This window comes from Sus scrofa, chromosome 1 (genome assembly GCF_054392235.1).
Source record: "Sus scrofa isolate SSC_HxYL_T2T_F1_AM1 chromosome 1, Sscrofa_HxYL_maternal_Yorkshire_Landrace_v2.0, whole genome shotgun sequence".
Classification (NCBI taxonomy): Eukaryota; Metazoa; Chordata; class Mammalia; order Artiodactyla; family Suidae; genus Sus; species Sus scrofa.
Genome location: NC_139383.1, coordinates 136,354 through 150,384, shown reverse-complemented (window position 1 = coordinate 150,384; position 14,031 = coordinate 136,354). Strand labels below are relative to the sequence as shown.

Sequence of the window (14,031 nt, the reverse complement as noted above, 5' to 3'; positions counted from 1 at the left end):
AACTACCATGAGATACCACCTCACACCAGTCAGAATGGCCATCATTCATAAGTCCACAAATAACAAGTGCTGGAGGGGCTGTGGAGAAAAGGGAACCCTCCTGCACTGCTGGTGGGAATGTAAACTGGTACAGCCACTATGGAGAACAGTTTGGAGATACCTTAGAAATCTATACATAGAACTTCCATATGACCCCACGATCCCACTCTTGGGCATCTATCCGGACGAAACTCTACTTAAAAGAGGCACGTGCACCCGCGTGTTCATTGCAGCACTATTCACAATAGCCAGGACATGGAAACAATCCAAATGTCCATCGACAGAGGATTGGATTCGGAAGATGTGGTATATATACACAATGGAATACTACTCAGCCATAAAAAAGGATGACATAATACCATTTGCAGCAACATGGATGGAACTAGAGAATCTCATACTGAGTGACATGAGCCAGAAAGACAAAGACAAATACCATATGATATCACTTATAACTGGAATCTAATATCCAGCACAAATGAACATCTCCTCAGAAAAGAAAATCATGGACTTGGAGAAGAGACTTGTGGCTGCCTGATGGGAGGGGGAGGGAGTGGGAGGGATGGGGAGCTTGGGCTTATCAGACACAACTTAGAATAGATTTACAAGGAGATCCTGCTGAGTAGCATTGAGAGCTTTGTCTAGATACTCTGTTTGTGTTGCAACAGAACAAAGGGTGGGGAAAAAAATGTAATGTATACATGTAAGGATAACTTGATCCCTTTGCTGTACAGTGGAAAATTAAAAAATAAATAAATAAATAAAAAATAAAAGGTAGAGGGCTGAGAGAAAAAAAAAAGAAAAAGAAAAAAAGAAAATAGGTCTTCTGACCACATGCACACAAATGTCAACTACGTGCTTGATGGTGGTGTGAATTGGGTTGACAGAGCTTATCTTCCCACGAGGATCAGTTTCCCGTGTACGTATCCGCTAGAACGGAGACGCGTGTGAGACAGTCAGGTGTAGGCATCAGACTGATCCACAGTGGTTGTCTTTATGGTGGGGATGAAATTACAAGAGACTTTTCATTTCTCACATTCCTCTATAGTTTGTATAATCAGGAGAGACATTTATTTGAAAGGGACCCAAAGATCAGAAATGTGTCTTTATTCAGCGTTCTGTCATCAGAAATGCCCGCTGGGACACATGCACTGTGAGCCACCTCCTTTTACAGAGAGATGGAGGCAGAGGCTCTGATTTCGTCATGTTACCTTCTGAGACCCCGACACCCCTTTCCCCACCTCTCGGGGGTCAGTTTCCACTGGTATGTAAGTATGCTGACCATTCCACCTCTCACTGTACTAAGACCTTCAGTCTTTTAAATTTTTACACGTTCTTGGTCAAAAAGTGTATTTCATCAATTTCGTTTGCATTTCTATGAGATTTAGATATTAGATTTTTACAGCACTTATTTTTTTCACACACATTGGCTCCTAGTATTTCCTTTTGTGAATGACTTATTCACAAAATAAGTAGCATCCTTGGCCAAGTTGTTCCTGGCCAATGTTTTAATATCCATCTGTAGGACCTGTTTACGCATTACGAATACTAACCCTTTGCCGGTGAGTACGTGGCAAGTGTTTCTTCCCTGTTCCTTGTTCCTGGTTTCCTGGTGTTGGAAATCTTCAGTCGCTCCATGCATCCAGTCTGTCGGAAAGAGGTAGATCTTGAATTTATACTCCTTTTAGTATGTCCACTGCTGCCACCGTAGTCCAAGCCTCTGTCCCCTCTGCAAGCGTCCCTGTCTCTGTGGCCTCTGAAATGCCACAGAAATAAAGAGGAAAATGCCTCTTCTCTGGCTATGCCTTCACGTCCTGCTCTGACCAAAACCTGACATCCCCTTAAGTAGCTGCTTCCCTGTACCTTCATAGTTCTCATTCCCGCTTCCAGACTGTTCCTGTGATAATCAGAACTTGCTGACAGACTGTGCGCACCCAGCAGTGGGAAGCGTCCGTGGCGAGCCCTCGACTCTGCGTCAGGAAGGCTGCCAGGCGCCCCCGGTCTCAGCTCCGCCGTGTCCGCAGCCTCGGCTGGAGACGTGAAGTGACACACACGCTCATTCACTCCGTGCCTGGCCGATGCTGGCTCTGCCCTGGGGCCTCTGTTTCTCTCCACGTGAACCTCCGCTGCCCATGGGGCCTAGTGTGGGGCTACTTCCCAGCATGGCCACTGGGTACCACAGACAAACACCCCAAGAGCTGAAGAGCCAGGCAGATGCCACATGGCCCTCTAGCACCCAAGCGCACTCGTCACACCTCAGTTCCCCTGCCTGCTCCATCCAAAAAGGCAGCCTACACGCCTGTCCAGATTCAGGTGGGGGTCAGGGGCTCTTCCTCTTGATGGGATAGGAGTGGGTCTGGAAGAGCACAGGGGACCGGAGTATCGCTGTGGCTGTTTTTGGAAAATAGAACCTCCCACACAGACCATTGCCCCTCCCTGGAAACAGTGGCCTTTAAATCTCTTGTCACCACCCGACCACCACCCTTCCTGATGGCCCTCAGATTCTTCAAGATTCAGGCTCCTGGCTCGCTCTTCCCAGCCTGACTCTGGTAATAACCTGCGGTGACTTCATAGCCTGTAGCTTAATGTTAATCCCTCGACCTCCCTCTCCAGTGACCGTGTATTCCACCTTGGCCTTCTCGTTACCAGTGGCCCAGCCCCTTCAGAACTTCGGTTTCAGACACGTGCTGTCCACCCACACAGCTTCTTGCTTCTTGATCCGGGTGACCCTTCGGTCAGGTCAGGACTCCAGGCCGCTGGGCCTCCCATTCCTTCTCACCCGTCCCCCTGTTGACCTTCAAAGGCTGGTAATCAGAGTGACTTCCTTGTATCCAATCCCGACTGTTTGCCTCTCTCACTACTCCGTTGATGTGGTAGGACCACAGACCTAGGCTGAATCAGACCCTCTGCATTCGGAATGGGGCTGGAGAGAAACCCACAGTCATCCTTACCAGCCCCAACCTGAGTGCTCACCCGTGACTGCAGAGAAGGCGTCCCCACTCTCCCAGTACCCAGACTTTTCACATCCTCTCTGCCTAGTCTTCCAACCCTTCTTCCCCACCCTCAGTCGCAGCCGCCAACCTTGCTTTCTCTGCATTCCTGTAGCCGCCTTTGCCCTCTTTCAAGCGTCTATGTATCGTCAAACATAAACTGTGTAACTAAGTACCAGGAGAACTAGACGGTCCAGACTAAGAGGACGACGGCTGACCTGACCCCGAGTCTCCAGTGGTGCACTCGGACCCACCACCTGGTCAGCAGCACCCCTCCAACCCCTGCAGCATCAGTTACATCTTCCCCAGTGGCTTTCCCTCCCATTTTGCAAAAGCCTCTCTCTGATCTATGTAATGTCCAGCACTCCTGTCATTTCTTTGCTTTCCTTTAGAGAAAAATAAGTTTGAGTCCAGAATCCTCTTGTCAGTCAAATTAGCTTTCTGGCATCAGAGCAAAAATTAATGCATTTTCAGGAACCATAAAATTTTGACTAACATATCTTTTCCAAAAGAAGGTGGACATGCTCTAGAAAAAAAAACGAACACTTACATCGAACAGGACTGCATGGGAGGTAAGAAACAGTGTTGAACAAAGAAATTAGAATATATAGTTGTTGCTAACAATTACTAACTGTAAAAAGCAGGAGGCAGAAACAATTGAAGACTAAAATCCCAGACTATTACAAGGAAAGTGATGAGTGTTCCTGGGGAATAAAATCAAAGAACAGGGAGACTAAATGTAACTTGCTTGGAGGATAGATCCTGAATAAATCTGGAGGCTTTTAGAAAAAGCAGATTAGCGAGTGTAAAGCACAGGGCACGCTCTGGAGGAAGGAAGGAAAGGGAGCAGGAAGGAAGGTGGTAGAGGAGCGTCTGCCACGCGCTCCAGCGCCTGGTCTCGTAAGTCAGATCACACGCAGACACGAGGGAAAGCAGACCTGACAGCAGTGTCTGACACACCTCCCTCAGAGAAGAACAGATCGAGTCGACAAACAACGACACCACGAATAAGCCCATTAACAAGTTTATTCTAATAAACTTACAGAACAATAGGTGCCTTTTTGTTTATATTACTTTCAGACACATATGGGCAGTTCACAAAATCCAAGTATGTGTTACAGGCTCCAGAGTAAATCGCCGCCAATTTAGTGAAAAGCAGAAATCCCACAAGCCGTGTTTTCTGACCACAGGAAATAACTTGAGAAATCAACAGGATGGAAAACAAAAATTTTCCCACTTGGAAATTAGTTCATCATTCTACATTTTTATTGAGGAAACCGATCAAAATTACTTCAGGAAATAGTAATAAAAGGACTGCATTTAAGAGTTTCTGGGAGGGGAGCAGAGGGGAGTGATGCTGGGAAGACGGTGGAGTAGGCGTCTCTGGGGACCCGTCTCTGCCTGGACAGCGGTTGTGCTGGCAGAGACCTCTGAAGGAGTGATTTCGGAACTCTGGAGCCTGTTTGAAGGCTTGCAGCTTCCGGGGGAAGGCTTGCCTGGTTAGTTGTGGTTAGTTTCCACCCCTTTTGGCTGCCCATCCTCTTTCCTCTTGGCAGTCAGCCGTGCCCATGTTGCTGATGCAGCTTACTAGAGCCAGGATGGGCAGTGAGGTCCTTGGCCACGGGTCGGGCTCCTGTGCAGTGGGGGTTGCTCCTGATCGCAGCGGGGCAGGCACGGGCCATCACTGTTTCAGCCCCCAACTTGCTGAAGTGGCTTCCACAGCATTGAAAGGAGCAGCACCTGTGGAGGGTTTTTCCCCCCTTTTTGCTCCTTTGGAAGCCAGACACTTCAGGATTAAGACATTCAAAAGCAAGTACTGGCGCCTTGATTCCCAGGTTTACCAGAGGCCGTGCTCGGGCTCTGGCTGGAACCGTGTTTCGCAACCAGTATGACAATGATGTCACTGTTTGGAGCCCTCAGGGCCACATTCAGGTTGAATGTGCAGTGGAAGCTGTCAAACAAGGTTCAGCCGCAGTTGCTATGACGTCAAAAACCCATGCAGTGCTGGTGGCATTGAAGGGCGCAGTCAGCGCTTGCAGCTCCTCAGAAAAGAGTTCTCCATGTCGATAACCACATCGACACCTCAGTTGCGGGACGTACTGCTGATGCTAGACTGTCAGGTAATTGTATGCGTCAGGAGTGTTTGGGTTCCAGGTTTGTATCTGGCAGACCTCTGCTGTGTCTCGTCTCGTGCCTCATTGGAAGCAAAACCCAGATCCCAATGCGACGACGTGGCCGGGGACCGTGTGGTGCTGCGCTGCTTATCGCTGGTTATGATGATGTGGGCCTCACATTTTCAAACTTGTCCATTTGCTGACTATTTCAGCTGCAGAGCTGTGTCCATTGGAGCTTGTTCTCAATCCGTTTGTGCTTACTCGGAGAGACGTACGTTGAAGGTTGTGGAACGCACTTTGAATGAACTGGTTAAGCACGGTCTGTGCGCAGAACAGGACCTAACTACAAAGACCTTTTCCATTGGAGTTGTTGGTGAAGACTTCGGGTTTGCGAGTCACGACGATGATGTGTCTCCACTCCTGGAAGGCCTTGACGAAAGAGCACAGGGAAGGGCGCGGCCTGCTCAGCCTACTGGTGAGCCTGCAGAAAAGCTGATGAACCAGTGGAACCTTACGTGGTAAACCAGTGTACACGTGTCTCACCAAGCGTGTAAGAAGCAGGAACACAGTGCTGATGACAGCAGTCTATACGTTGAGCCAAAAGATACAGAATGTGGGGTAATGGTGTGTGTTAGGAATTGGTCCAGATGTGAGTTTTTCCCAAGCAACTCCACCAAGGCCATATAATGGGTTGCATTTTTCTTTAAGAGGGTCTGTATAATCGTTTTCTGGAAAGTATAGTTGTCTGTACTACTGTTTTTACATGAAGAACATACTGTCTTTGTGGTTTTAAAGACAACTGTGAAATAAAATTGTTTTACCTGCCAAAAAACAAAACAAAGCAAACAAAAACAGAAGCAAGTACATACACAGGAGTTTAGGAAGCCAGCACACTTGGCCAGGGAAGGGCGCAGGCTCAGAAGAGACAAGCAAAGACCTTACTTACGTGTTCCCTTCAGGCCGGTCAGCACAGAGACAGCAACAACCAACCGCAGTCATAGAAGCCGGGCAGCATCTGCTTTCCGGAATTAAAACAGTGTAAGGTTTAAATGGCCAGCTTTCAACAAAAAAAAAAATCACAAGGAATACAGAGAAATAGGAAGGCATGGCCCATTCAAAGTAACAAAATAAAAGAAACTCTCCCCGAGGAAGCCCAGATGTCATAGTTACAAGATAAAACTTTAAGGAAACTGTCTTAGAGATGCTCAAAGGACTAAAAGAAGACATGGACAAAATCAAGGAACAATGAGCAAAATGAGACTATCAAGTGATCTAGGGAGGTAAGATTTAGGGAAAAAAAAGATTCTGGATCAGAGAAGTACAGAAACTGAAATGAAAAAATCTCTAGAGTGGTTCAAAGGCAGGTATGAGCAGGGAGATTTCTATTTGATTTGAGAGACAAAATGGAAATTCAGTTATTAATTTGAGCATAGTGTATAAAGATGTAATTTGTGGGAGTTCCTGTCGTGGCTCAGTGGTTAATGAATCCGACTAGGAACCATGAGGTTGCAGGTTCGATCCCTGGCCTCACTCAGTGGGTTAAGGATCCGGTGTTGCCATGAGCTGTGCTGTAGGTCGTAGATGCGGCTCGGATCTGGCGTTGCTGTGGCGAAGGCAGGTGGCTACAGCTCCGATTGGACCCCTAGCCTGGGAACCTCCATATGCCTCGGGTGCGGCCCTAGAAGACAAAATAAAATTAAATTTAAAAAAGATGTAATTTGCGATAAAGGTAGCAGAAAGGGGTATGAAGCGGCATAGGAGCAGGTTAGGCTATCAGAGTTAAGTTGGTATGGATTCTACTTGGAATGTTCTAACTTGAGGATGCTCAGGGTAATCCCTGTGGTCACCACAGACGGACACACAGAAGAAAATGAGAATCAAAACATGTCATTACAAAAAACATCAACCAAACACCAAAGAAGGCAGGATTGAAGAAAATGAGAGACCCCCAAAAAGCTACACAGCACATAGAGAGCAAAGAGCAAAACATCAGAAGTTCCTCCTTATCAATCTTAATTTAAATGAATTAAACTCTCCTATCAAAAGACAGAGATTGGGCCAACAGATAAAACAGATAAACAATATATGCTCTCTGAGAAATTCACCTAGATCCAAAGACAAATTGGTTGAAAAGGATAGGATGGGAAAAGATACTTCATACACAAAGTGGCCAAAAGACAGCTGAGATGGTTTTTCGACTGTCGGACAAAATGGACTTTAATGGTGGGAATGTACATTGGTACAACTACTATGGAAAAGTGTGGAAGTACCTCAGAAAACTACACGTAGAACTACCATATGATCCAGCATTCCCACTCCTAGACACATATCCAGACAAAACTTTCATTGAAAAAGATACAAGCACCCGTGGGTTCATCGCAGCCGTATTCACTATAGCCGCCACATAGAAACAGCCTAAGTGTCCATCAGCAGATGAATGGATTAAGATGTGGTACATATACACAGTGGAAAACTATTCAACCATGAAAAAGACCAAATAATGCCATTTGTAGCAACATGGGTGGAACCTGAGACCCTCATACAAGTAATTCAGAAAGAGACGAACACCATGTGATATCCACACACAAGCGGAGCCGAAAATGGCACAAACGATCTCTCCAGAGCAGAGACAGATCGTGGACATGGGGAGCAGACTTGTGTTTGCCGAGCGGGCGGGGGAGACAAGGGGGCTGGCGGGGAGTTTGGGGTTGGTAGATGCAGACTGTTTAATTTCAAACGGTTGGACGAGGGGGGTCCTGCTGTCCAGCACAGGGCACTGTGTCCAGTCTCTTGGAGAAGAACCTGATGCATGTGTGACTGTACAGCAGAAGTTGAAGGAACGCTAAATCAACCATACTTTGATAAAATGTTTTTAAAAGTAGAGTTAGTAAGGGTTACACAGGGCAGAGGACAGTATCTGTTAATACAAGTCTCAATACAGCAAGAAGAAGTAACAGTTATAAACATTTGCTCACCAAGTAACAGACCCTCGAGATAATGTGAGACAAAAACTGACAGAATCGAAGGGAGAAAGAGTTCAGCAAAAACAGTGGGACGTCATTATCCCACTTGGAAAATGGACAGAAGGATCGGAAGACAAGGACGGTCTTTCACGCGAGAAATGGCCCTGGTCTAACAGGCGTGTTGAGAACAGTCACCAGTGGCGGCGCCTGCACCCACGTTCTCGAGTGCGCTGGACGTTCTCCAGGATGTGCCACGTGCCAGGCCATGAACACGTCGCGGTAGGTTTTAAAACAACATGTGTCGCATAAAGGATCTTCTCCGATCACCCTGGGATGAAGTTAGAAATCAGTAACAGAAGGTATACTGGAAGTTTCGCAAGTATGTGGAAATTAAACGGAATACTACTAAACAACCGATGGGTCAAAAAAGTTACGCCTTCTGTGTACCAGGCACTATAATGGAGCAGAAATAATTGTTTCAAAATAGTTAGCTAATAAGCATTGACTTTCTAAAATTTTTTTATTGTAGTTGATTTACCAGAAAAAAAAAATTACTGAAAGACTTAAATATACGACAGGACACCATCAAACTCCTAGAAGAAAACATAGGCAAAACACTCTCTGACATCAACCTCATGAATATTTTCTCAGGTCAGTCTCCCAAAGCAATAGAAATTCGAGCAAAAATAAACCCATGGGACCTCATCAAACTGAAAAGCTTTTGCACAGCAAAGGAAACCCAAAAGAAAACAAAAAGACACCTTACAGAATGGGAGAAAACAGCTTCAAATGATGCAACTGACAAGGCCTTAATCTCTAGAATATATAAACAACTTATACAACCCAACAGCAGAAAAACCAATCAATCAATGGAAAAATGGGCAAAAGACCTGAATAGACTGTTCTCCAAAGAAGATATACAGATGGCCAGCAAACACATGAAAAAATGCTCCACATCGCTGATTATAAGAGAAATGCAAATCAAAACTACCATGAGATACCACCTCACACCAGTCAGAATGGCCATCATTCATAAGTCCACAAATAACAAGTGCTGGAGGGGCTGTGGAGAAAAGGGAACCCTCCTGCACTGTTGGTGGGAATGTAAACTGGTACAGCCACTATGGAGAACAGTTTGGAGATACCTTAGAAATCTATACATAGAACTTCCATATGACCCCACGATCCCACTCTTGGGCATCTATCCGGACGAAACTCTACTTAAAAGAGGCACATGCACCCGCATGTTCATTGCAGCACTATTCACAATAGCCAGGACATGGAAAAAAACCAAATGTCCATCGACAGAGGATTGGATTCGGAAGATGTGGTATATATACACAATGGAATACTACTCAGCCATAAAAAAGAATAACATAATGCCATTTGCAGCAGCATGGATGGAACTAGAGAATCTCATACTGAGTGACATGAGCCAGAAAGACAAAGACAAATACCGTATGATATCACTTATAACTGGCATCTAATATCCAGCACAAATGAATATCTCCTCAGAAAAGAAAATCATGGACTTGGAGAAGAGACTTGTGGCTGCCTGATGGGAGGGGGAGGGAGTGGGAGGGATCGGGAGCTTGGGCTTATCAGACACAACCTAGAATAGATTTACAAGGAGATCCTGCTGAATAGCATTGAGAGCTTTGTCTAGATACTCATGTTGCAACAGAAGAAAGGGTGGGGGAAAAACTGTAACTGCAATGTATACATCTAAGGATAACCTGACCCCCTTGCTGTACAGTGGGAAAATAAAAAAAAAAAAAAATTACAAGGGAAGTTAGAAAATACTTGAGGCAAATGAAAATGAACACGAAACATCAAGACTTACGTGATGCAATGAAACCAGTGCCCCCTGCGCCCGCCCTCCGCTGGGCAGCTCCCTCCCTCCCTCTCTTAACCTGCCTTTGGTTTCCCACTGGTTAACGTGCAGTAACGGAAGTATCAACTTCAGAACGAATGTTCCAGATTCTTGTCAAGGTTTTGCCGTATCTGTTTCAACTTCCCATGTCTTTGCTGATTTAATTCTCGTTCACGTTGTTAAAAGACAGACTAACGCATACGAAATTTTTAAGACTTTATTTGAGAAAGAAGTCAATTCAGACTATGCGGCACCAAAGCAGAATCTGTTAGGAGGCTTCACAGACAAGAGCCGCTTGAGGAGGCCGTCACTCCGGTCACCTTGACTGTTTGTGATGGACTGTCCCTAGGTTTTGGTTTCTGAGTGTTGAGGCACTTGGGTTACAGCTCTGCTTGGCATAGTTGGGCTTCTGAGGCCTAAGAGCTAATGCGGTGTAATGTAACGGCCCCTGCTGAATTAACTCCACGCCTTCTGCAGGCGTAGTAGGTCTGCCTCTGGCCTGTGATGGGGAAAGTGGGGCTTCCCTTCTCTCCCTAAGGAAGAGGTGCAGGTGAGCTTCCACGGAACGGCCTTAGGTGTGGCTGTCCTGACGGGCCCAGAGCCGGGAGGTCCAGCCCCCACCCCAGTTGTAGGCGCCCAGGCGACCACCCACCAGCAGGAGCTTCCGAGGGAGCCCCCTGCTGAGAGAGCCAGTGGGGGCGCCAGCCAGCCCCCAGCGCAGCCCCTGCACAGCAGAGGGCGCCAGGAAGCTGGTGCCCGTCGTTCAGATGGGAAAACTTTCTCGAACGATTTCTGGGACGATTTCCTCCTCATTTCCTCTGCTCTCAACCTCAGAGCTTGGACACGATTTCTGTTTTCTCTCCTGATACCTTTTTGTCTTTTGACTCTACTCTGCGGGAAATTTCTTCCACTTTATCTTCCATCCTTTCTATTAATTCTTGAATTTTTCTGTACTTAAATTCTGAGATCTCTGCGGCTTTTTTCTCATTTGTGTGGCGTCCTCCTGTGTCACGATTGTGCATTTTCTGTCGTATCTGACATTAATTACACCTGTAGTTTGTTTTATTTTTTTCTTCTTCCTTTATAAACAGTTTCAAGGTTCTTTTTCTATGTGTTTGTTTTGATCTCTGTTTTTAGTCTAGTTTTTTTTTTTTCTTTCCTCAAACACTAAGTGGCCTGCTCCTGAGCGCCCGCTCTTGTTGACGAGTGAGGCATTAACAAGGTGACCACATGTCTGTGCTGGACGAGGCTTTGCTGCTGTCTCCTCAGTCCCGGAGCCATGGGGCAAGTCCTGGCGCTGGACCCCTTCCTCGGGTTGGTCAGTGTCCTTAGAGGAGGCATGGAGGGAGTTAAAGAGTCTGAAGCTCTGAGTGCCCACTGGAAAGGGGGCCGGAGGCAGTGGCGAGGTGCCCTGGGGTAGCCCCAGCTTTCTAGCCTGGGTGGGTAAGGAGTTTGGTACTTGACTTGGAAGCAGTGGGAACTGGGTTGTTGCTACTGAGGCACCACCTGTGCGGCTTAGGAGCCGGAAGGAAGACCCTGGAGTGGTTCCTGTTCTGCCACCTGCTCCGTGGGTGGCCTTGGGAGCAGCCTCTTACCTCCCCCGAGAGAGTGTGTCCACACACCTTGAGCACGTGCCCCATTGCTTCCACAGCTGGCTGGGGGCGGGGGGGTCGGAACATTTGCAGAGACGTGGGAACAGTGCCTGCCCCCCCACCCCTGGCACCTGCCGACTGTGGAGAAGGGGGAGGCTGAGGGGAGCCATGGGTGGAGGAGGGGCGGGGGGGTGCAGGAGGCAGGGAGGTCGGGGTGGGGGAGGAGAGCCGCAGGGGTGGGGCAGAGGGGTCAGTGCTGTCCCTTGTGACCCAGCAGATGAGGACAACATTGAGCACTGAGGCCACCAGGGGCCACACAGGAGGAGTGAGTGGTCCGTGGTGTCCAGTCAGCGGAGCAGGCCTGGCTGTAGCTGCGGGAGACCCTCAGCGGTGCCTCTAGGGCTTCTGCTCCTGGTGAGGGGCCTCGGAGGGCAGCTGGCAGAGCCCACCCAGCCTGGGCACTAAAACATGACTGCATTGGAGTTACTGTTGTGGAGCAGGGAAACAGCCGGACTGGTGTTCAGGAGGATGCTAGTGGGTTAAGGATCTGGCATCGCTTTGAGCTGCAGTGTGGGTCTCAGATGCTGCTCGGGCCCTGCGTTGCTGGGGCGTAGGCGGCAGCTGTGCTCCAGTTCGACTCCTAGCCAGGGAACACCCAGATGCCTCTGGGGCGGCCGTCAAAAGCAGACAAACAAACAAAAAACACGGCTTCACAAGAAGTTATTCTCACAGTGGTGGCCCCGCCGACAAAAATCCTTGTAGAATATGCATTGTGTCCGGGGGCAGCCGTTGGTTTTGATTCCATGTTTTAAATTGGTTAAAAAGGTCATGTGGGCATGAGTTTAGAGTTTTCCACTGGTGAGTGGAAATGACTGGCTGTGGTTGCCGTTTTTGCTTCTAGGAATTAGCCAGGCATCCTCACGAAACGAGACGCATGCAAGAGCCGGGAGGGAGGAGGCGCGCGCTCTGCCCCGTGGCCCTTAGGGCAGGTCCTCGAGGGACCCGCAGCAGGGCAGACAGTCGTCTCCATGTACCGTCTCTCCTGGCCTGAGCGCGACGTGTGGCACAGGGTTGTGGTTTGTGCCACATATGAGTGATGGATGTTACTCGTGAGAAGACATGACTGACTGCTTCTGTCACTTGGACCTGTCAGAGCTCTGGACCTGGGAAGGCCCTGGGCCTAACACCAGCCTGGGAGGCTGCCGGCCGTGTCTGGCGAGGTTGCCGTGGCAGCAGCAGGGGGCCCAGTCCTGGCTCTGCTTGGCCGCCTCCTCCTTTTTGGCCCTGGTGTTGCCATCCTCAAATGTAAGTCGCATGAACACCTTTTTTTTTTTTTTTGGCTGCACCGCCGCATGTGGAAGTTCCCAGACCAGGGATGGAACGCTGGCTGCAGTTCCAGCCTGTGCTGGTGACCCTCAGCCCACTGTGCCACAGGGGAACTCTGCAAAGGAGAAAAGTGATTCCTGTGTCAATTTGTTTTTCTTCTAACATTACTTAAAGTCGCGCACCCATGCATTAGATTCCTTAGGTTTTCAGCTCCTTAACACAGCTTTTTAAAATTTTTATCATGGTTGATTAGCAGTGTTCTGTCAGTTTCTGCTGTACAGTAAAGCGGCCCAGTTATACAAACATTACACTTTAATTCACGTGCTCCTCCATCGTGTTTCATCACAAGTGACTGGATCTAGTTCCCTGGGCTGTACAGCAGGACCTCATTGCTATGCACTCCAAAAGTAATAGTCTGCATTTACCAACCCCAACTCCCAGTGCCTCCAGTCCCCCCCCCACCCTTGGCAAGCACATGTCTGTTCTCCATGTCCACGAGTTTGTTTCTTTTCTTTAGACAGGTGTGTTTGTGCCGTATATTAGATTCCAGACAGAAGTGATGTCATATGGTACTTGTCTTTCTCTTTCTGACTCACTCAGTACGAGAGTCGCAGGTTCCATCCATGTTAGCACAGCTTTCAATCTAAGATAAATGAAACTAAATTATAACACAAGTAATGTCGTTACCATAAGCCCAGCAGGGACTGTGTGGCCTGTGCTCAGAGGGGTGCTTTGATGAGAGAGTGGCAGTCAAGCCTTTGTGGAGCCTCTAGTGCCAGCTCTGAAGGCAGGACCAGGGGAGGGGGACAAGGGCTGCAGAGGGCCCTCCCCGAGCACCCCAGCCCCATCCTTGAGGCTGTAGTGTCGGGTCCTCCTGCCTCTCACACCCCTCGGTACCCAGGCTGGAGCCCCCTTTCTGCTTCCGTGAACTAGCAGAGCATCCGGTATGGCCTGCACCAGCAAAGTCATTCTGAGACCCTCAGGAGGGGCCCCTGCTGGGGGTGCTGGATTTAGGAAGCCTTCTGCCTACACTGTGCTGTGTGTCTGCAGCAGGAACGCGTGTTATGGGAGTGACACTGTTTACGTCGCAGATAAAGTGTGTGTTTTTAAAGTTCTGATTACTTGGATTTAATCTGA

At 48.2% G+C, this 14,031-nt stretch overlaps 1 pseudogene; it reads left to right on the top strand.

Moving 5' to 3' along the window:
* The first annotated feature begins 5,017 nt into the window (after nucleotides 1-5,017).
* On the top strand, nucleotides 5,018-5,828 carry LOC100624421 (proteasome subunit alpha type-1 pseudogene; annotated as a pseudogene).
* The last annotated feature ends 8,203 nt before the right edge of the window (nucleotides 5,829-14,031 follow it).